We start from the raw sequence: 22,305 nt of genomic DNA on the forward strand, positions 1-22,305 counted from the left end.
AAAGCACAGGGTCAGCATCAGACCCCTTGACAAAGCCCTCCCCAGGCATGCCCAGCTACTGGCACTTGGGAACCAGATCACCTTGTGTTTCTGGCTGCGGCCGAGGGGGCTGTGGGGACAGAGGAGGCAAAAGGGAATAGAGATGGAATGAGACAGAACTAGGAAAGATTGACCAAAAAAAGAAAAGGAGGAAAAAAGAAAACTTTGAAGACAAAAATGGGTGAAAGAGCAAAATCAAGAGAGTGCTCACCATAAAGCAAACAAGGAACTGAAGGGAGAGGGGAAGAAACATGAGGATGAGTGAAAAAGCAGGCTCTGGGAAAGACTAGAGCACCACAAACCAAAATAGTAGGTCAGAGAACAGAGAAAGAGCAAATGGGAGGAGGTCAACTTTTTGTTCAAATTTTACTGAAAGTTTGGTTTTCTAGAATGACCTTGACTGTTGGTTGGTTTTGCACTAGCAAAACAAAAACAAAACAGGAAATTCCACAGTTGTGTGAATCAAAAAATATACAGAAGGGAAATGACAAAAATTTTGAATGATTTTGGCAGAAATTCAAGTGGAAAAATTGAGTCCAGTTGACGTTTTCATTTTTAGGAACAATGATTTTCTTTTAAAATTTGAGAGATTTTTCTTATTGGTACTTTATTTCAATTGTTTGTTGGGAGAACATCTTGCATTTGCATACTTGATCATAACGCTAGGGCTTTTTATCACTTAAAACAGTTGTTAATACTGTAATAGTAGTTGTGTTTCAGTATTTGGTAACTTGAAACTTAAAAATCTCAGTGAACTCCATCCACACTGAATGCATGACAGCATCTGTCAACCTGAAGTAATTTAGAACCAGGCAACACTGACTTAAAAAAGTTTACACACAGGGCATGATACACACTCAGGCAAAAAGCATAGAGCATGCTTTCAAATATATTTGACTGTAAAAGCACATAAACCACCAATAACATTACAAATTTCTTTTTCCCCTTAATCTGAATCAAATACAAATGTCAACAATATTGCATCTGTGGTTTTGCAAACACAAAACCCAAGAAACTAAACATTCTGAGTTTCTCAACATCAACAATCATAATTTGTCTTTAATGCACAGATATAGAAAATAACATTTTATATGTGTGTATCTATGCATGTATGTATACATTGACTATGCATGTAAGACCTAGTCCTAAGCTACTCAAAGAAGGCAACAGCACCTTTATAAATAACAAACATTTCTTTTACTGTTTTATAAAATCTCAACTACAATGTTATCTCTCACAACTGCTAGCATTGTTTTTTATATATATGCAACTATTGTAGCAATTTGTGTGATCATGCTGACCATAATATGCTAGCAAATGCACTGAAATGCACCAAAGCAAAAGTAATGACCTCTTAATAATGAGGCCTCTTCCCATCACCAACTGTTCAGGTTTTCTTGAGGACTGGGCAGGTGGAAGCCTAATTTGGTTGCATAACATTCAAGACTGGACTTTTTGTGCAGTAAGAGTACCTATTGACTTCAAACAGGAACGACAGGACCTAAGACAGCACATAAAACATGGAGAACACAGAAGAATCAATACCTGTGCAAAACAGCATTGGTCAATTTAAATGTAAGAAGCAATGTTACTGCATAATACTTGATGACTGATGTGCTGCTTTTGGCTGGGGTAGAGTTAATTTTCTTCATAGTAGCTGGTATGGGACTCTGTTTTGGATTTGTGCTGGAAACAGTGTTAATAATGCCAAGATGTTTTTGTTATTGCTGAGCAGTGCTTACACAGCGTCAAGGCCTTTTCTGCTTCTCAACCCACCCCACCAGCAAGGAGGCTGGGGCTGCACAAGAAGTTGGGAGGGGACAGAGCCAGGACAGCTGACTCCAACTGACCAAAGGGATATTCCAGACCGTATGACATCATGCTCAGCATATAAAGTTGGGGAAAGAAGAAGAAAAGGGGGGACATTTGGAGCAATGACATTTGTCTTCCCAAGTCACCGTTACACATGATGGAGCCCTGCTGTCCTGGAGATGGCTGAACACCTGCCTGCCGATGGGAAGTGGTGAATTAATTCCTTGTTTTGCTTTGCTTGCATGCACGTCTTTTGCTTTCCCTATTAAACTGTCTTTATCTCAACCCACGAATTTTCTCACTTTTACCCTTCTGATTCTCTCCCCCCATTCCAACCAGGGGGAGTGAGTGAGCAGCTGTGTGGTGCTTAGTTGCCAGCTGGGGTTAAACAACCAGCAATAGAGAAAATATGACTGTAAGAAAGTGTCCTGTATTCCTCCTTGGTGTGTAAACTCTTCAGTACTTTAAGCACAGCCCTGAAGAAAATTATGAACTATGGATCTCTGCTCAAGTGCATACATCTGTCTTAACACTGTCATCATAGGCTTGGCTTCACATACAATAAGTCAAAAAATGTTGTTACGTGTGAGTTTCACAAGACATATGTTTCATGAGTATTATTTTTTAAGCTTGCATGATGACCAGTCTTGCATACTGTGACCCAACACTAGGGAATTGTGCCTTTTTTATTCTCGCCAATGAGATATGCAAGAGAAAACAAAAATGTTTCTCTGTATGTAAAATAAATAAGAGCAGGTAGATAGATCTAAAATATGGCAAAACAACAAAATCCTAACTGCAGCTAAATTATGAGATGAAGTTAAACAGGAAAAAAGTAGAAGAAATCTAAATCTTCCTATTTGAACAAGCAATCATGTCTCTACTTTTCACCTGCCAGCTCCAGCTGTGCACAGCAATTAAACATACTATACTCACAGGCTGGTGCTATTGTCTTGTGGGATTTTTGTTTAGTCTGTGGTAGGTGGCTGCATTTTAAAATAATAATAAAAGAGAACTTTGTATTATCAGAACTCATGCCAAGCAACTATAAAGAATTTTGATGGCTCTTTCATTTCACATGGGGCTTTAATCCGCAACAATTACCTTCTTCCAGCATGTGTGTGTTCCCTCTTTGTGACTGACAGTGAATGTAAAAACCATGATAACTGATATTGGCTACAAGCCACTTTGATATGACCTTTTCACATTAACTATTTAAAGCAGTGACCACTCCTGAGGATTAAAATCCTCAGTTCCTCACTTGGACAGAATGCTTATAGATCTGGGATTTTTTTCTACAATGGATTAATTGACCCATTTATTTCTGCTCCCTTGATTTCCTAGACACATATGAACACATCTGTAGTTGACTTGAGCACACACATTCATGAGATCAACAAAAAATAGTGAGAGTTACACTTTTTGTCTGTAGATTGCTTTCACTTCACAACCTATGAACATCAGGTACAATGTAACATCTGGAACAGAATTAACATGCTCCAGATAATGCAAGATTCTTTTCAAAAATACTCTTCCTATAGAATAAGTCGTCCCTATTTGTGTCCACCACCGGACTTGCTGCTAAAATTATTATTTTAACAAGGTGTCATTGTATTTATTGTGGTGTAACTTCTCAGTGTTTTAGATTCTTGCTTTTTTAAAATTGCATAAATAAATTAGCATAAAAGGAAAAATATTTTACTGAGACAATTCAGAGCCCACTAAACCAAAGTAAATATTCAAGAATCACTTTTAAATGACTGCTGGGTGCCATTTTCAGTTTATGAGTGATTTGTGATTTTTATACCTCTTATCCAAATGATCCTAGATATATCCTTGGCTTCTAAGGAAGCTGGAAACCACAGAATTATTTCGAAGATGGCAGTGATTCTTTCAAATCCAAGACTGAAAACAAAGTTCTCAGATCCAACCCCACAAGTTCATATATCAGTAGTTTACACCAATTCCTGCAAACACAAATTCCACATAGTTGTAGATGTAAGCAATGTCACAGCAAAACTGAAGGTCATGGATTTGTACCTTACTCCCTAAAGAACTCAAAAAAACTCCCAAATAACCAACCAGTGCTATCAATGAAAATGGCCATTGGGGAAGAAAACCTGTGTAAATGAAATGTTAGAAAAGAATTTAATCTATACATATCTACGACTGAACCAAAACCTTTCCTTGGAGCTGAGACAGATCGTTCTAGAGCAGTACTTTCTTCCAGGATACGTACAGCTACATGACCTGTTCTGTTTTGCAGGGGAAACGGATCTTTTCCGAATGGCTGCACCGAATGTAGTTTTCCATGCAGTTTTAACAGACTGCAATTACTGACATTGCTGCTGCAAGCAAAGAAGGTGAAAGTTAAGTGTTAGTTTGTAAGATGTGCTAAGCCATTAACACAATTGCCTTTTTGCAAAGGCACAGATCTTCAGTCAACAGCAAGATAGCTTGTTTAAGTTTTGCTGACCAACTAAAGTTACAACAACTAGGTAGATTACTTTTTTTAAAGATTAAAATAGAAAGCAGAATATTTGAGGTATTTTCATCCTATATAAAAGTGCTGTAACTTAATTAGATGCCTATCTCTACTAGAAGAACTATTCCCCAGCAGTGACCAGAGGGTAGTGTGTTATAAAAAAGCCAGCAGGATCAGATTAGGATAAATTTATTTAGTTCTTCAGTTTTAGAAACAACTGGTGTTTCAGCTGAAACAGTCATCAGCAGAATAATTGTCAAAGTTTAACTTTGTTAATGTCAATATAGTAAGCTACACTGCAACGAGGTGAAAAAGGACTGTTCACAGCTACCTCAGAGCTGCTGCTTGTTTGTCCCAGTCTTGACGCTTGGCAAAATACTCTCTCTGTGATAGAGACTAGCAGTTCTTTAGTGAGGCTCTCGTAGCTTTTCTGAAAAGCTTAAATAGTACAAACATTTAAAAGAAGATTTCTGAAAGCTCAGAGGTGGCTTTCCGGGGAATTTGTACTTCTGAATCACCAAGGAATCTTAAGAAACTTCCTCAGGAACTACAGAGGAATTTTTTGCTATCTTACTGGCTCAGTGTGGTTTTTAATAAGAAAACTGTTCTAATTATAAATCAGGTTTACAGATTCAAAACACTACTCAGTGTGACATCACCCAACTTTACAGCAGCTGTTACAACCTTAAACCTTTGTAGTCATTCAAATCTATTTGAACTCCTACAGTTCACTGAAGGTGACAGCTTTGCACAAAGGCTTTACTATACCATACTAATACAATTAAGCCTTAAAGCCCAAATCCTTTAAATTATTTCAGATGGACAGGCTGTCAGTCTGTATGAACATCTGTCACAAGGGGCCTCCAATGCTGCAAGGTCTTATTGACAAGAAACAGTTTACAGGACCAGAGCCTACCTTTGTATTGTAGCAAATAGGTACTTAGGATGTTTTACATGTAACAAAACATTAGTGGGCTAATTGCTGAGCAATTATTTATTCAAACCTGAATCTTGGAATTTCTCAAAATTCCTGTCTTCTGATGTTTTTCTATTGTTACTATGGGAGAAGCAGAGCAACTATCCTCAACAAAAGCCCTCCCTCAACAAAATACCATGAAGTCTTCATTACCTTTAATCAACCATTCTTGCCCGCACCTTTCTGCTGACTTATGCAGTTGTGTGCCTATTAGACAGGCTGGCCTATTAATTCAGCTGAAAAATAAGCCCTCCTTAAGAAAAGTACTTTCCAGGGGACTCAGTCCAAGGGGTGGTCCAAATTACTGCACAGCTGCACATGAATCAGTATCTCTAGAAGTGAAGGAATGAGAACACCTAACCAGAGAAGAAAGAGAATCAGTCTGAGATCAGTGTCTGTTGACCATAAAAATCACACCCTCAAGTTAATGATAGTGCTAAATGGGCCATTTTGTAGGTAGTTCTCAGCCCATGTAAGGCCTCATCTTCCAAAGAGATTCTGTGGTCTACTGTCAAATTTATTCTAGTGTTGACTTAGAAAAGAGTTGGAAGGCTGACAATGCTCCATGAATTATTGATAGTGCACATTTTTGTACAGATGCATTATTGTTTACAAATATTGTCAATATAAAAGGACAAGATGTATTTCTTAATGCACCAGTTCCTAGCTCCTAGTCAGTCAACAAGCCACATGAAAAGAGCAAGATAAATTCAATTAAAGCATAACTCAATGTTTTATAAAACAGAACACTTATGGAAGAACTCATTTAACCTACTGTGTTTTTAGAAGCAGAAATAATTTTTAAAAATTTGAACATACTTACATGTATTTTTTGTTTGTGTTATTATAGTTACATGCCTAGAAAACTGAAGATTTTATGATAGCAGACTAATAATTAAATATTTGGTCTGATACCTTGAATACATCAATTCAGCTTCTCTCTAGCTCCCTCCAAAATTCAACAAATCTATCAGTTCTGTCCAATTAATCCATTTTCAATCATTCCTCTAAAGTCCCCCCACATTATGAGATTTCCTTCATAAAAGCTCACATTCACATTACTGTCCCGTTCTCAGATATCCCCCATCCTTCTCACTCCCACTTCTACAGTTTTCTCTATGACAAATGCCAGATACACAGTTTGGGGGGAAAAAAAAAAAAAAAAAAAAAATCACCAAATTCCAGGAACTGCAGCTTTAATATGAACTCTTAATATTGTTAGCCTAATAATAATAAAAACCCTCACAAAACTTGGTAATATTTACCAAGACTTACTGTCTCTGGTCACACTAGAATTCGTCAAAACTCCGTAATTAATCATCTTGATGGGTATGATTATGGCAAATGTGCATACTGTCAGACACACCCACCTACACAGTGAAAGGAAACTTCTGCCAGTATTTTCTTTACTTCTATAAACAATCTTTCACTTCAAGTATTTAACTGCTTTGGCTTGTAAATGTAAGATACTGTAGTAACGTAGCAGCAAGCAAATTTACACTGTAAATCAGAGCCTTCGTTTTTTTCTCATCAGTAAGCTATATGGCGTATGTAATCGGAAACCTAAAATGTCACACCCTAAAAGGTCTGTCAAATATTTAAATTAACTAAATGTGATCTGTACAGTAAATAAAGTTACCTCCCAATTCTAAACATAACACAGTGGGAGACCTCAGGTTCGCATTTATCACAGACAAATTTCATTTTTTCTGCAAACAATTTATTCTGATGCTCAGAAACTCAAAGTGCTACTAAATAAATGCAGGGAGTATACCTGCATGGCAGCTTAAATGAATTTGAGCGCTCCTCCATGATCTAAATAGCAGTTTTCTTGTCAATCTGGCTATAAAGAGTAGGACTTAAGAGTGGTACTCAAATTACAAACATATGTATGTACTCCTCATGATCCTAGAGACCCAGGGAAGAAAACAATGAATTAGAGCTGAAATTGAGAACAAGTTTTAACAGCCTCACATACTTGAGCTAAACATCTGCTAAAGAGTGAGAGTGTCACTGGTATAAAGCACTTGAATCCATCTCCTCTCTTCTCTCAGCAGGGGTTGTTTTATGTGGCATAGAGAAGAGACTTGGATGTGGGAAAACATCATATTCTAAATATTAAGTGCTTCTGAAAGCTGAGGTGTCTTTCTGTGCCTAAATACATCTCAAAATGTGACCACTGAATGCCACTTTTAATTGGGCCTTCGACAAAGTAAAACAGAAGAAATAAAGATTCTTTTTAAAAAAGTGATATGGAATCTACAGTTACACACAATAGGTATTTAAAGGGTTAAGCACAGAAAAAGACCACAGGCATGTCCTGCAATGCTCTTTGCCCAGCAGGAGCCATTGTAAGATCCCATACTGACCACATACAACTTTAAAATAGTCCCCCAATTCTAAATTACAGCATTATATTTTAATACACTTTGTTATATATTAAGTAATATACTTCTTTGCAAACATATTACATAAAATCTCTGGTTAGTATTTTTTTGGGGAAAAAAAAAAGTTTTCCTGCAAAAATCTGTCAGTCAGAAAGAAGGGCAAGTGAAGGAGCCTCCTTGCAAGGCTGGCACAGGTGAGCACGTCTCTGGGGAGCAGGGCCTTGCCATGCAACATGCAGACAGGCTGCAGCCCAGGGCTGTGCCTCATCTCCCCTCTGGGGCAGGCACACTGATGGGTGGCTCACATGGGGGTTAGCCTGGCCACCTGGGAGACCCAGCCTTGGACAGAGACCATGGCAGCCCTGTAAACTGCTCTGCAGGCTTCTCAGGTGCCGGGGCACCCGCATGGGAGTCTGAGCTGGGACCCAGGCAAGAGAACCAGTGCTTTTTCATGAATTAGAGCAGTGCTCATCCAGCCTCCAGTCCTGCAAGGCCATTGGCTTCATGGAGAAACACAGATGCTCAACACCTGAGTGAGGCACTTGATACCTTATAACATAGGGCCTCAACCTCCGAGTGATTATTCAAACAAATATCCTTACTTACACGTGCAGTCTCTGCAACAACAGTGGAACTTCTTGTGTGAATATGTTCCTTTAACTGGTGTTTAACTAAAAGATATTAGGAATGGGAAATATTAAAAAATTTAAATCCAGTTCTGGTCACAGTAAAAAGAAGGGCAACCAGGTTGGTGAGGGGCCTGGAACACAAGTCTTATGAGGAGCAGCTGAGGGAGCTGGGGCTGTTTAGTCTACAGAAGAGGAGGCTGAGGGGAGACCTTATCGCTCTCTACAACTACCTGAAAGGGGGTTGTAGTGAGGTGGGTGCTGGTCTCTTCTGTCAGGTGGCTGGAGATAGGACGAGAGGAAATGGCCTCAAGTTGCGGCAAGGGAGATTTAGGTTAGATATTAGGAAAAATTTCTTTACTGAGAGGGTTGTCACACATTGGAACAGGCTGCCCAGGGAAGTGGTTGAGTCACCATCCCTGGAGGTATTCAAAAAGCAAGTAGACGGGGTACTCCAGAACATGGTTTAGTGGGCATGGATGATGGTTGGACTCGATGACCTTGAAGGTCTTTTCCAACCTAAATGATTCTATGATTCTATGAAAAGTGTTGGAAACAATACCCTGTCTCCGAGTATATTCTGAAGAGCAATGCCCTGTATATAATGATCACAAATATGCAACACTGGGTATGACTGCTCATACTTCTTTTGTTTTGATTTGTCCTTGGCTGTCTGGGAAAAAACACTCTAGTATTCTGTGCTGTTAGTCATCTCAGAAGTGACGTATCTGTTACCACAAGAAAACACGAGCCATGCAAAACCTACTACGAATAAAAAGACCTGGAGTGAACCTACAGTTCATGTTATGAAATATGTTTACAAATTACATACGCTCCAGTTCTCAATGTGAAAGTAAATTTATCATTAGGTTTGCAGGCCAACTTTCAAAATCACAGAAAAGGTAAACCAATAAGCAGTTAATACAGTCATACATAGGTATAATGGACACGTCATGCCATCAGTATTTTTTTCCCTCCATTGAACTTTCTTCTCTTATATCCTTTTGCCTGCTGTATGAAGAGAACTAAAATAGAAGGATTTAGAATTGACGTGCACACAAAATCGTTTGTTCTTTCACCATAGACTTGTGTATAAATGAAGAGCTAGCAACAGACAGCACCTATTTTGACAAAAATAATGGCATATTTCCTATGTTTATAATAATCTATTTCAAGAGAAGGCTCAAACAACCCCCACAAACCTACAAAAAGCAGACATTTTCAATGTGTCCTCTAATGTAAGTGGAATTTCTGCAGTTATGTCCTTACCATGAATGCACTTATTTCCTTGTGCCATCACCACTCCTGTGGATATCAGTAATCTTCATTGCAACACCCCATTTTCAAGTCCGAAAAAGTCTACACTTTTTCCCCTCACAGCATGCAAAACATAACAGGGTAACAGCTATCAGAATTGCCCTTATCACCAGCAGAGAGATCTGTGAAGGGACTGAGTTAAGATTTGTATGAACTAATGTGCTAGTTGGTGACATCTGAAAATACTTTTTTCTTATCCTGGCTGAGATGCAACCAATTATGTCAGAACTATGCTGCAGTCTGAGTCAAGCAAAAGAACAAAATAAATGAATTGCAGGATAATATGAACAAGCAGCAACATTTAAAGCTGGGTGACATAAGCACTGTAGCACTACCACAGATCACAATAGTTATTACTCATCTGTATTCTCAATGCTCTGCAAGGCCCCAACCTTATAACAAATAATTTACCAAAGCAGGAAGATCCAAGCAGCTGATCATATTAAGTACATCCATTCCACAAGAAATACATGGAATCACACAATCGCCTCAAAACCCACTTCTTTACCCTACTAGGTCACAACATTACTTTGATGTTTATGTATCAGACAACCCTCTCACCTACTTTGAAAGTAGCTAGCGGAGCATGTGCTCCAATTCTACAGGGAGTAGAAAAGAAAGGAAATCAAAGGTCTGCTTTACCCCAAAAATGGATGTCGTCAAAGGTAGCATGCAGCAAGAAATAAAAATAAGGCCACACATCTTGCATGCTCCAAGAGCATTCATGTAACCATAGCTCCAGCCTTGTGTACATCTGCAGCTCATACCAAGCAGCATAATGCTACTCACCTTCCTTACTGCTGGAGAAAAGGTACTTCTCTAATATTTTTTGAACCCAGGGGAAGAGTCAGGAGATCCTTAGGACTCTGGATTCCCCTCCACTTCCCAGTCCTATCCCAGTGCTAGGACTAACAGCTCCTCTCTGAGCAGCGACTGCAACATCATCAAACCCATCACTTGGCAAAAACAAATCTCACAGGATTTGGAGCCCTGAGGCCTAAGAAGATGTTGAAAATTTTATTGTGCTCTGCTTCTTTCTGCATTAAAAAATGGGCCCCAACCTCCCAGTCATTTTCCCTGAAGGGTGAATTTAGCATCATGTAATCATTTTTTAAGGTTTAATGCCAATGATGGCTCTCAGATCCTAGGTCAGATGTAAGCATATTTCAGCTTGGTCAGCACTTTCCACAGCAAATTTGATAGAAGTTTGCCTCATGCTAAAAAACAAGAAATCCTTTTTTTCCTCTTCTTTCCAGTAATATCCACAACATGCCAGGCAGTTTCCAAACACCCTGTTCTTGCCTTGAAAAGTTCACAATGCATGCAGTAAAAGGACATGGGATAGGCACACCCATACCACTGGCCTAGACAATAAACACACACAGAAGAAGCTTGTCTGGATCTTGTGGAATTCTTTTCTACTGCATGGAATGATACCACTGTCGTATCCCACTCCCCTGAGCAGAGGGATTCTCATCTCTCATAGATGCCGAAGTAAGATGGGACAATTCTGTTGTGATTAACTTTCACAAAGATTATAATTATTCACAAGTTTCAGTCATCATGAGTCAGGTCCCTCACCTTCAATATCTCCACTAAAATATTCTTCATTGTGGTCTATCATCCAGACAAAGAAATTAAGAGAGACAAAATAGGCTAATCAAACAACACGACACAACGTGAAGTAGTAACTACTCACACAAGTCATCATTAGAAATCGTGCTAACCTCCACTTCATCTTTTCAAGATGAAGTTAAAGTAGTTTTGATCCCTTCCCTACTCCAAATATTATTTATGTTTGTGTTGCAGAGGGACCTAAATTAAAATGTCTGTCACTTATCTAAGGTACAAAACCAAATCTTTTCTTTAAACCAGCTTAAATATATTACATAAAATTTGTAAAGTAAACACAATCTTTCCTAGAAAAAATAAACGTCAAAATTCAGACACCAACCCTTTCTCTCCAATAGCACAGGTAAGTTTATACAGTGAATTGAGACTGAGCTGCAGAGTCTTGTCATAATTCCATCATTCATGACAGTTTGTAAAGAAAGAGGATGAGAAATTTCCCAAGAAAAACATTCTTATTGCACTGTGGAGATGATGTGAAATGTTATATGTTTATCCAAATTAAATAGAACCTCTGAGCCTTTAGAAAGAGCTTTCTTGCTAGTGAAGTATTAATAATGCTGAAATAGAGGATCAAATAGCTGTCCAAATAACTATATCAAAATGCATTCACATTTACTTACTGCACAAAAACCTGAATGAAAACACCATGAGGCAAGAACCTGTCACAAATCTCTCCTATGAAGGTAATAAAATATAAAACAATGCCTCAGTTCTAATCAGATTGTCATATGAAAAGGGAAAGTTTTTAATTTCACACTATCTGTATTCCCCTTTCAGAATTATACTAGGATTCCAGGAGTGAGGGTAAGACCCATGACAATCCCAGAAGCTCAAATTTTCTAAAAGCTGAGCATCAACAGTTTCATAGTAAAATGCTGATGGTTTCTTCATCCGTTTGAATGAAAGAGGTGGATCACAATGTGACTTCATCAGAAACTGTCAGGCGATTTTAGGCCACGAATAACAATTCGTTTCAAGGAAATTCTTTTCCTTATTTAAGAGGAAAAATGCATCAAATGACAATAGCAGGGTAGAGCTAGGACTTTGCAGCCTGCTAGAAGATAGATCACAGCTGTAACTAAAGGGAAAGTCACCTTGAAGTGTAATGCAATTCCCAGACCATTCAAGGTCCAGAAGAAATCCATTTACAGCTAAGAACTATATAAATATCACATGCAGGAGAATGCCAGGACAGTAACATGAGAAGGTGAGAAAGGAAAATGGACTATTAAGAAAAGGGAAATGAGGAAATACAGCTCAGGGATTCTTTGGTTAGAAGAAAAAGAAGTCATGAATGAAGCCTGATGGGGGGGCACTGTATTTTGGGATGTTCCTCAGAGGGCCAGGAAGACTGCAGCATTGCCCGAAACCAAAAAAGAGATTTTCTTGCTTTTGGCTCTTTATGATTTCAAATGGAAGCTGGATCTAATAGAAGGTATAGTAAATATAATCTCAAAAATGGGACTCAGCAGGGAAGATTATAAATGGTGGTATAAATAAGAACTTCAATAACTAGACATTTAGCTGGATAATCCCTGAGGACTCCTCAAATCCCAGATAAATTCCTGCCTGGCCCAAATGAGAGTACACTTCAAGCCTTATTTGTACCCCTCCAAGAAGTGCTAAAGGGCCACTGCTGCTGCTAGAGGTTTCAGGGATCTTCATTGGTGCTCTGTTTCAAATGAGCCTCAGCTGGCACTCATGAAATAGGGGAAAACAAGAACAGGAAAAAGGAGAGAAATACAGGATACTCTGAGAACACATTGCATTAGCTCCTACACTACCTCAAGACTTGCTCTGTCCTAATTACTGAAGGCTTTTGCCTACTTCCAGAAGTGGATGCAAACCCAGATGTCAGCTGAGGACTGGATGTGTACAGCAATCCACAAAACTACAGCATGCAAAAAACATCCTCCAAAGTCAAGGTAGAACAGCATTATCAAGAATTGTCATATGGAGGGGCACCTCTTAGTAGAACTTCTCATGAGCCACTTCTAAACCTGTGTGTAGGCATTTGTGATTCTTCAGTACTCCTGGGCCAACATCTCTGGTTCCTCCAGTGGAAAAGTGATGTGAGGTAGTCAGGCACCTTCACTTAACATTCTAGAGGAAGCCAAAGCAAGGTATGATTGGCTGATTTGGTACAGACTGCTAGCAAGTGCTTCTCTGACTACCTGTGAGCCACAAAAACACATTATGTGGTAATATGAGACCTCCTCCGTGGTTGGAATTTGTTAGCAAAAGTTGTAGTGAACTAAAACTAAGTTTTAAAATTGCCATAAGGAATTATCAAACTGGATGAAAATTCTTGCATCCCCTTCCATAATGTACCAATTTTCAGTCAATTCTGTGGCCCTCCAAGCATTCGTACATTAATATTTTAACCTGGTTGTAGGAAACTTGAGTTACAAAATTCTGTATGAGATCTTATGAAAGGGAAGATGGCATTTATTTAAAAAAAATCTCTGGCTACACTGACTTTACTCACTCATACTCTCACACTCATATACCCACAAGTACCAAGTTTTCTTCATCAGAATATTTTATGGCTCAAGTTCAGTTCCCCATCTTCTTGGCACCTTATCTTCAGTTATTTCCTCTTCTTCATTTGAATGAAATCACACATCTGGCATTCTATGCCCATTAACAACATACCTTTCCTTTTAACCCTTGTTCTACTGTTTTCTTTGGAGCCACCACAAACTTCCCCCCCCCCCCCATCTTAATACAGCTTTACATATTTTTAATAGAAAAAAATCTCTACATGTTAAGTTGCAGAAGCAATTACAGTATTAGAGCTACAAGCAATTGTAGCTACAAACAATTAGAAATCGGGATATAAAAAAATGAGCAAATTTTTACAGTAGTATTGTGATGTGATCACAAAAAGCACCAAACTGTTGGGAAAAAAACCCAACTTATCTGCTAAACACATTTGTCCCCGAACAATTCCGGACATGTAACATTGTGCAAAGAAAAAAACATGAATAGTATCTACCAAGCCTGATCTCAATCTTTCAAAGTGTTCTAATGACTACCAGTTGGGCAAAACAAGAGATCATAAATTTCTTATTCGGGGAAAAAATAAATTTTGTTCAAAGAGTGCATTTTTGCACATAAATCATTTTAGTAAAGCTATAGATACAGCATGTAGCATCTGCATAATAGAGTGTTTCATTCATTTGCTCAGTCCAGTTCTTTGTTGTGGTGGAAAGAACTATAAATTAATTCTATGTGAGGAATAAATCCATAACAACACTTAAATCACCAGCAGAGCCAGGAGACAGCAAGGTATACAACAGCACCAACACTGTATCTCAGTAAGGACACCTGACATGCAGATTTGTCACAACAGGAATGTTTTATTGATTATAGCCTGTCATATGACAGTTCCTCTGCTATTTATGTACAATTAGCATCAAGTTTCATCCTGGGCTATTGCCACTTTGGATTTAATTTTACTTGGATCTGACTACACATGAATGCATCTTCTACAGTTGTATTCCTTGGTGTGAGAGTTGTTTTCTCTTGGAATTGATGGGATACATTTTCAACAAGGGCATAAAAATGCTGTAATTCATAATTTGTACCTTTAATCCACTGCCTTCAAAATGCACACATCACTAGTCTCAGGCTCAAAAACATTTCAGGCAAGGACACAGACATGAACTCAGATTACAGATTTCTTTAGCTTTTCACCCACAAAATGAGCTGAAGTTAATACTTTACAGTGTTAATTTGCACCTGCATTATGGCCAGCTCAAGAGAAAGGCAGGCTAGCTCTGCCAGAAGCATGAGTAATCTCAACAGAAAATTATGTGGGTGGGTCAGGCAGCTCTTTTAAAATGCAGGTACCAGGCCCCCTGACTATTAAGCCATTTTCTCAAGGGATGTCACATTACTCAATGCCTGAAAATGCTTGAGAGCTGCAGAACACCAGCCCTGCATTGAAAAGAGAGGGGCAGTGAAGCCCCACAGGTAGCTGTTTAGATTTCTTCAGAATTTGAAAAACAACATTTTATGGTGTTCTTCAACAAAAGAAATACAAAAATTCACATTAGTCCCGTGATTGTATTTTGATTCAGCCATTTTAGAGTTTGCTAAAAGGTAGCATACAATACAGTTAAACATCAAACTCCATAGATGTGTGGGTATCAAATACTGCAGTTAACAGAAAAGTTTCATCTAGCACTGACAGTTAAAAAGGAGACAGAAACCTAAAGGAAATCCAGACTTTGTTACTTCACAGACCCATCATAGTGCCATGCAGAGTTAACCAAGCTACTTTTAGATACTATTTTTTCCATATAGGCTTCGTGTTGGGTTTATCAACGCAGAACATGTCTGATCTTGCCCTTTTTCTTTCACTGCCCTGCAGCCTCCACAGTGCTAAGTTTGAGGGCATTTAGAACATCATGGGAGACACTGTGACACAATAGGCCCAGGGGACAGTAGTATATCATATAGCAATATAATAATATACTAGTATGCTAGCAGTATAGTGTACTAATATTTTGTATTTCTACAGGAAGCACAAACATTATGAATCAATTCTGAATTTCAGGGTCTTTCACATCACTGTGATGAAATCCCTAAAGAACTAAGGAGGTATAGGTAGGGAAGAATAAAAACCTGAAATGTGAACAGATGAGAAGAAATCTGCATTGGTCTACAAGATTCCTGGCTCCAAGTACGTATATACTAACTGTTTGTTTGTTTAAAAACAACTGGAGTTAAGTTGTTCATTTTGGACTTGAAATCACAAAGTTACCAGCTCCTGATACAGTAAATGGTAAGAAAATAGAAAAGTTTGCGTTTTCTTGGGGTGGTGGTGCAGTTTAAAAGACTGGAAGTCTTCCATCCAAATGCATATAGTTTTTTACTTTGAGACAATCTGTTACCCTAAACAAGATTTCTTCCCAGACCACTGGCTAACTATAGAGATAAATTCAAATTAATTTTTACAGTGTCCAGCTAAGACTCATGGTAGATCCCTTCTACCTCTCCCAAGTAGGTCATAGAGCACTCCTAATCAGTACAAATGTGTTATTCTTTTCATCTGTGGCCACTTATTGGCCAAGAATGGATTCAAAGTAAAACCCATAGCCAAAACATAGTGTTGTGATGTGAACTGTGATAAACGATGTTACTGCTAAAGATGACCTTCTACAATCTCGAGGAAAGCTAAACAAACCCCTGCAAGTGGTTACCACTCTGCCAGACTCACATTAAACAACCCCATGTACACAGATAGTATCCAAGTTACTCTGACAGCAGCCTGTGCTAATATTGGCAACTGAAGCTCCATTGAAACAGTCATGACAGAGGTCACAAATCATCTCTATCAGCATGCAGAGAGTCTGTTCAGAACTGGAAAAGTAACGCTCATTTGCATGCTGCTTATTTCTTGCTTTGTCTTGAAGGTATCTAGCACTGTTTAAGTTTTAAGAAAAGGAAACAGACTTTGCCTTCAAACATTCTCAGAGCTTGCCCAGTATATTCTAAAGAACAACAAAAGATCACCCTCCTGTTTACCTTTCTTAATGGAGCTACATATTCAGCTAGTTGGCATGTTTCAATATCATATCAAAGTGTTCCGTGCTGCAATTCTGACATATCTTTCTATAGTCAGTTGATACTACAGTAAATTTATGGCCACCAAGGGCAGCCAGAACTGAGAACTAGGTTTTTGAATTGAACAATAATTTGAATCTAGGCCTCACAAAAGAGAAGGATAGAGAGGAAGGAGATTCTTCTCTTTGTATTTTAGCCATCTGGTTGCTGGACAAAAGTTATCTTTCCACATGATGTAACTGGCTAGTCTGTTAGAGAATGGGATTCCCCACACAGCAAGGAAGCTGCTTGAGGGGTTAAATGGCATCATTTGTGCCTGGAATTTTTTTGCCCTGTGGGTTTCTCAGAAAGCACACTTCCCTGCATGTACTGAGGCTTCACAATGAAGTGGCAAACATTGTCTTTACTTCAGTCTTCATGGGAAAGAGTATGATTAGATATTTACTTAAGTAAATGGGGACAGAGATTCAGTTCAAAATATTATTTTTATCCATTCCATGGATACGGGCATAGAGCTCATGAAAAGCATTTGGTGTCTATTCAAATGGTCAGAAACAAGACTAGGAAGTAGGTCTCAGCCCTTTTTCCATTTGGTCACCTGGTGGTCACCCATGGACCTTACCACTATGGTATTTTATGGAGCAGTTCATGAGGAAGGCCTTAGGCTAAGAATCTCATTGGTAGTGCAGATCGTGAATAGTATAGAGGTTTGGAGCTGGACTGATGTCTAGAAGTTCTCTTGCTCCCTTTACCACAAAGCTGGGTAGCCATTTAAATTAGCATGCCTAAAGCTGTCTTTCTGTGTAAACAGGAGATTAGAAGCATTGTATAAAAGCATTGAAGTAATGTTTTAAATGCTGCAGTTATTGCATAAGGTTGTCATTAGTGAGTCAAGTAATTCTTTCCTAGACTCAGTGTTAACACGCTGCCTCTCACAAAGCAGTGGTATGCAAAATAGTAGCAAACAAGTGATAAATCCTACTTTTCAGTAGTTTGCAAGACATTTGTGGAGTGTATTCCCAAAGCTTGTCTATATGGTTTAATTTTAACATCTGCTATCAGGTGGTTCTGACCAGTATTGTAAATCACATCTATGGTGATAATCTAGACTGCTGGTATTTTGAGTTGTCTCTGCTGCATCAGAGTTTAGTCATCAGTTAGTGATGTACTTCCCACATACTTATAACCATACTGGTTGCCCTGTATTTTAAAATCACCCTGAACTGACAACATGCCCTGTCTGACTGAAACTGTGAATTGCTCCAACTCTTATCTTTTCTGATAAGTGAGTTTCTACAAAGATGCAGGTATTCAAAACCACCATAAAATATGTCTATATGATTGGGTGCATCTAAGCAGAACAGCCAAACCACTTTCAGCTTCATGATAGAATAGATTACTGCTAGTTTAGGCCTCACAGGGTTCCCAAGATCAGTGAGTTCCTGACCACTTTCCTGTCTTATCACTGCCTTTGTGAATTGCCAGACATTCATGGCTGGGAGAACAGATGGGGGTTGGGGGGTGGGCAGGAAGGCGGGTTAAGTTTGTATATTTCCTAAAGTACTGTATGGATCATTACAAGGTGTGCAAAGAGGAAAAGCCATATTTATCAGGAATTAATTTAACATACTTTGCAAGAAGGTCTTTGGTATTGACTGTGGTAAAGGCTGCATTTCATGAACACTTTGAAAGTGTTCCTGAAAGAAGCCAAATGATAGAATAAGAAAAAGGATAGATAAATGTAACCCTTCTTTACTACCAAGCCATTTAAATAAAAAGCCAATCCTCAGCCTATGCTATCAGGTCTTTCTCCATTGGAAATTATCTTACAGGTTAATTTTCAGCAGGACTTCAGCTGAAGGTGAGTCAGGTATAGATGTAGTGGGAGATGTCTGGGGTCTGTGCACCCCACACAGCAGTTACACCTCTAAGCCATGTGACATGGCTGTGGATAACTGTTTTCAACTAAATTAAGACGGGCAAGGAAGCAGAAGGTCTTGCAGCTGAGTAACCAGAACAAAGCCCAGAGCTTGCTTCTACAGACTCGTTCATGATGCTGATTAAAAGTCACTTGGTATGTCTGACCCTTAGTTCCTCATCACCTCAAAATGGGAATAAGGACGCTGTACTTCATTAAACTACATACTTTTTGTGGCAAGAAAAATAATGTCATAGTATGCCTTTCACAGGGCAACACCTGTTAGAATGAGAGTTCAGACTTAAGGCACTATTGAAATATAAGCTAACCCAGTCAGTTTACTGTAAGGAAAAACCCATACTTTCCAAATAGCCAGACCCAAAACATGGTGCATGACCCACACCTCCAGCTACAATTCTAACACGCATTTCACAAGGTTTTTTTTCTATACTTCCTTTTCATTTTGGAGGTTCACACTAGTTAATGAAACTTCTTTATATCTGTAGCACATTCATTCAGAATGCATTGCGGAATTATTACTTCATGTTGGTCAAACAATTCACTGATTTGTTTACAGAAAAACTGTGCTAAATAGCTGGACTGTTGTCATGACCCTTCACCCAGATCTTTTGATAGTGGTTACTAGAATGTCATGTAAAAATAAATTAAACAGCATTGAACAAGTTCCTACTAAAAGCATTTAGTGTAAGTAGAAAGATAAATTCTGTGTCGTGTCTAGCAAATGAAGTTCTTTGACAAACAGCTCTTTCTTGTGGATGAATGACAGTTTTACACTAGCATTTACCACTGATTACCACTCCATACTCCTATGAAACACAAATAGCTACAAGCAAGTATTATTGCATAACTGTGTATGTATGCTCCGATACAATACACAGTAAAGGACTAAAGAGTGAAGTCAGTTCTTACCAAAGCCCATTCCTGTTTCTGTAGATCACTTTTCCAATACTGAGTCATGCTTGCTATCATTTTTCTGCAGAATTATCATGCTTAAGATGATGATAGTTTTCAGTGAACAAATACAGGTAAAACACAAATGTTTGCAGATTCTGACACTATAAATAGCAGATTTAGATTACGGTGATTAAAGCGAATTTCCTTCATTAGAAGTATGCGATAGATAACCCAAAACTCTCCTCCTCTCCTCAAATGAAAACAGTCCTTTGCAACAAAACTTTCAAGAGCGCTCAGTCTTTTCTACACTGAATCTCTTCAGCAGATATCACATTTCCCAAGGAGTGGGGTAGTTCTTGCAAGAGAAGCTATCTGCAGCCCAGCTAAGGGCTGTAAATTTCCACTGCCCAGCCTGCTCCTTATTGTGTGCCACCAGGCTGGCCTGACCTTTCAGCAGCGCAGCCCCTGTCTTTTTGCCGTGTTTATGTACATTCCAGCAGCCTTCCACACTCCCTGCACAAGGTTAAAACCATGGGGGCAAGGAGGAAGAAAGTCGACAGACAAAAAGCAAGTGAAAGAATTTAAACAGGAGATGAAATCTGGAAGCGAGGCAATTTGCTGTACAGTTCCCGCTGCAAATAAATGAGAGGCTGAGCCAGTGAAGTTTGTGTTGCAGTTACTATAAAGCAAGGAGAATCAGGCTCTTAGCCAGTTACTTTGTCATGACCACAGAGCACACTGAGAACATGCATCTTTTCAGTCAAATCTCTTACCGAATTGGCACATGTGCACCTGTAACTGATTTTTGCAAATTAGGGCTCTAAATAGAGCCCTCTACTGAGGGGAGTAGAAATGTCTTAAATCCACACAGCATTTTTTTTTTTTTTTTAAATACGTCCCCATGCACTGTTTTTTCAAAGACAACTTTAGAAGGAAGGATACACATACTTCTCCCTCTCCTGTCCATCCTACCAACGAACTTTCCCTTTTGATATGTGAAAAATCCAGCTCCTACTCCCTATCCTGTCAGACCCCCAGGGACAGCAGCCAGCACATGCCCAGCTGTGCTATTAACCTCAGTATAAACAGAGAGGGAGCCAGAAGAGGGGCTGAGCCATGGGAATAGCAGGGCTGCACACACTGTTCATACCTTGCAGAGGGCTTTGCTCAAGTCCAGATCAAGAGAATCAGATGTCTTCTTTGTACAAATGCTCAGTCCTTTGTCATGCTTTATTTTTCCTTCTCTTACCTTCTAACATAACAAGCTTTCCTCAAAGGGCTCCTTTTAGCTCCTAGATTAAGGTTGTAAATTGTAGAAGCAGAGAGAAGCCTGACTGGGACAGTTTGCTGGGCTTTAAAAGCCAGCTGTCTGCTCCCTGCAACATAGAAAGCAGTGGCGGTGCCATACCACCTGTGAAAGACCTGGCTGTATAAGCAGTAACAGAAGCCATGTGAGGTCAAAGGAGAAGCTTGGGATCACTTTTTTGGCCTGATGCAGGGCTGTACAGTCAGTACAGAACATGGCAAAAAATACAAAATGGAAGTTTCACTTTGGTGGGATGGGGAAGTTTGCCTCCTAATGAGCACAATATCAGAGAAGACATCAAGACAGAGATGAGGGTTTGATGCAAGATTTGTGGAAGCTGTCCCTAGGCTTGTTAGGCCCTAGAGACTCAGCCTTTGCAAAGCTTAGTTTTAATGACAATAGAAATATAAAACATTATACTTCATTGCCTTACCACGTCCACTGTTCTGCCTCCACTGTGTTTTCAGATACAAAACATAATCCAAGAGATTAACTCAAATTTATTTTAATTACAGCAGTCAATATTTTACTCCTGGGGAACAGCACAAGACTTCTCGCAATCCAAGGCTCTCCATCCTTTCTCTGGTCAACAGAATTCCCTTAGGTTGAAAAACACCAGCCAAAGCCCAGAATTATATCCGTGGTGGAACCATTGTAGCCAGAACAACTTTCCTAGTTATCAGTGATCCACAATGATTAATAGACTCTTTTCCCCAAAATAAATTATTCCCATGAAGCCCAGAACTACTCTCTGCCTTTGATTGCTCTCACCAGTGCAAAACATGAGCATCTACATCTGTTTGATCCCCTTTCTGAAAATGGGTCCAGTGCTTGATAGTTGAGCACTACACTGCATCACCAGGTGAATTCGGAGCATAGGTCATGGCTCCTTTTTCTCTATTTACTGATCCTCTGAGGCCCTATAGTCTCAGGAGGTCTAGCACTCACAGTTGATTCTGTTCTAAGGGCATATTTTCTCCACTGACAGTAATTTCTATGATTAATTCTTAGATTAATTCTTACATTCTACAATAAATCCTTACACCAGTACTATCCCATCATCTCTCCTCCCAAAGGGCATTTAACTTGTCTTTTAACCTCATGACTAAATGATAGAAGGTATTAAGATTCATTGCAATTGGCTCTTCATAGCCTTCTGCAGTATCTTAGCTGGTCTTCATCATGCTAGTCTCCTCCATGATGTCCCCCCAATACAAAATAAACTGCGTGCTGACTAATCTAGGTCAGGAATTGGTTGCTGTTGCTTTTCTTGTCTCAGCAAGAAGAAAGCCTGCTATGCTCCATGAATCCTTCTGCA

General features: G+C 39.1%; 1 long non-coding RNA gene across 3 annotated transcripts in view; it reads right to left on the reverse strand.

Moving 5' to 3' along the window:
• The window catches only part of LOC115344325, a 64,585-nt gene that overhangs the window by 19,234 nt on the left and 23,046 nt on the right, over window positions 1-22,305 (reverse strand). For all 3 annotated transcript variants that reach the window (XR_005933045.1, XR_005933047.1, XR_005933046.1), the window contains one exon: window positions 1,391-1,540. This is a non-coding gene — a long non-coding RNA (uncharacterized LOC115344325). The remainder of the gene's footprint in view (window positions 1-1,390; window positions 1,541-22,305) is intronic.

The sequence above is a fragment of the Aquila chrysaetos genome, chromosome 8, assembly GCF_900496995.4.
Source record: "Aquila chrysaetos chrysaetos chromosome 8, bAquChr1.4, whole genome shotgun sequence".
NCBI lineage: Eukaryota > Metazoa > Chordata > Aves > Accipitriformes > Accipitridae > Aquila > Aquila chrysaetos.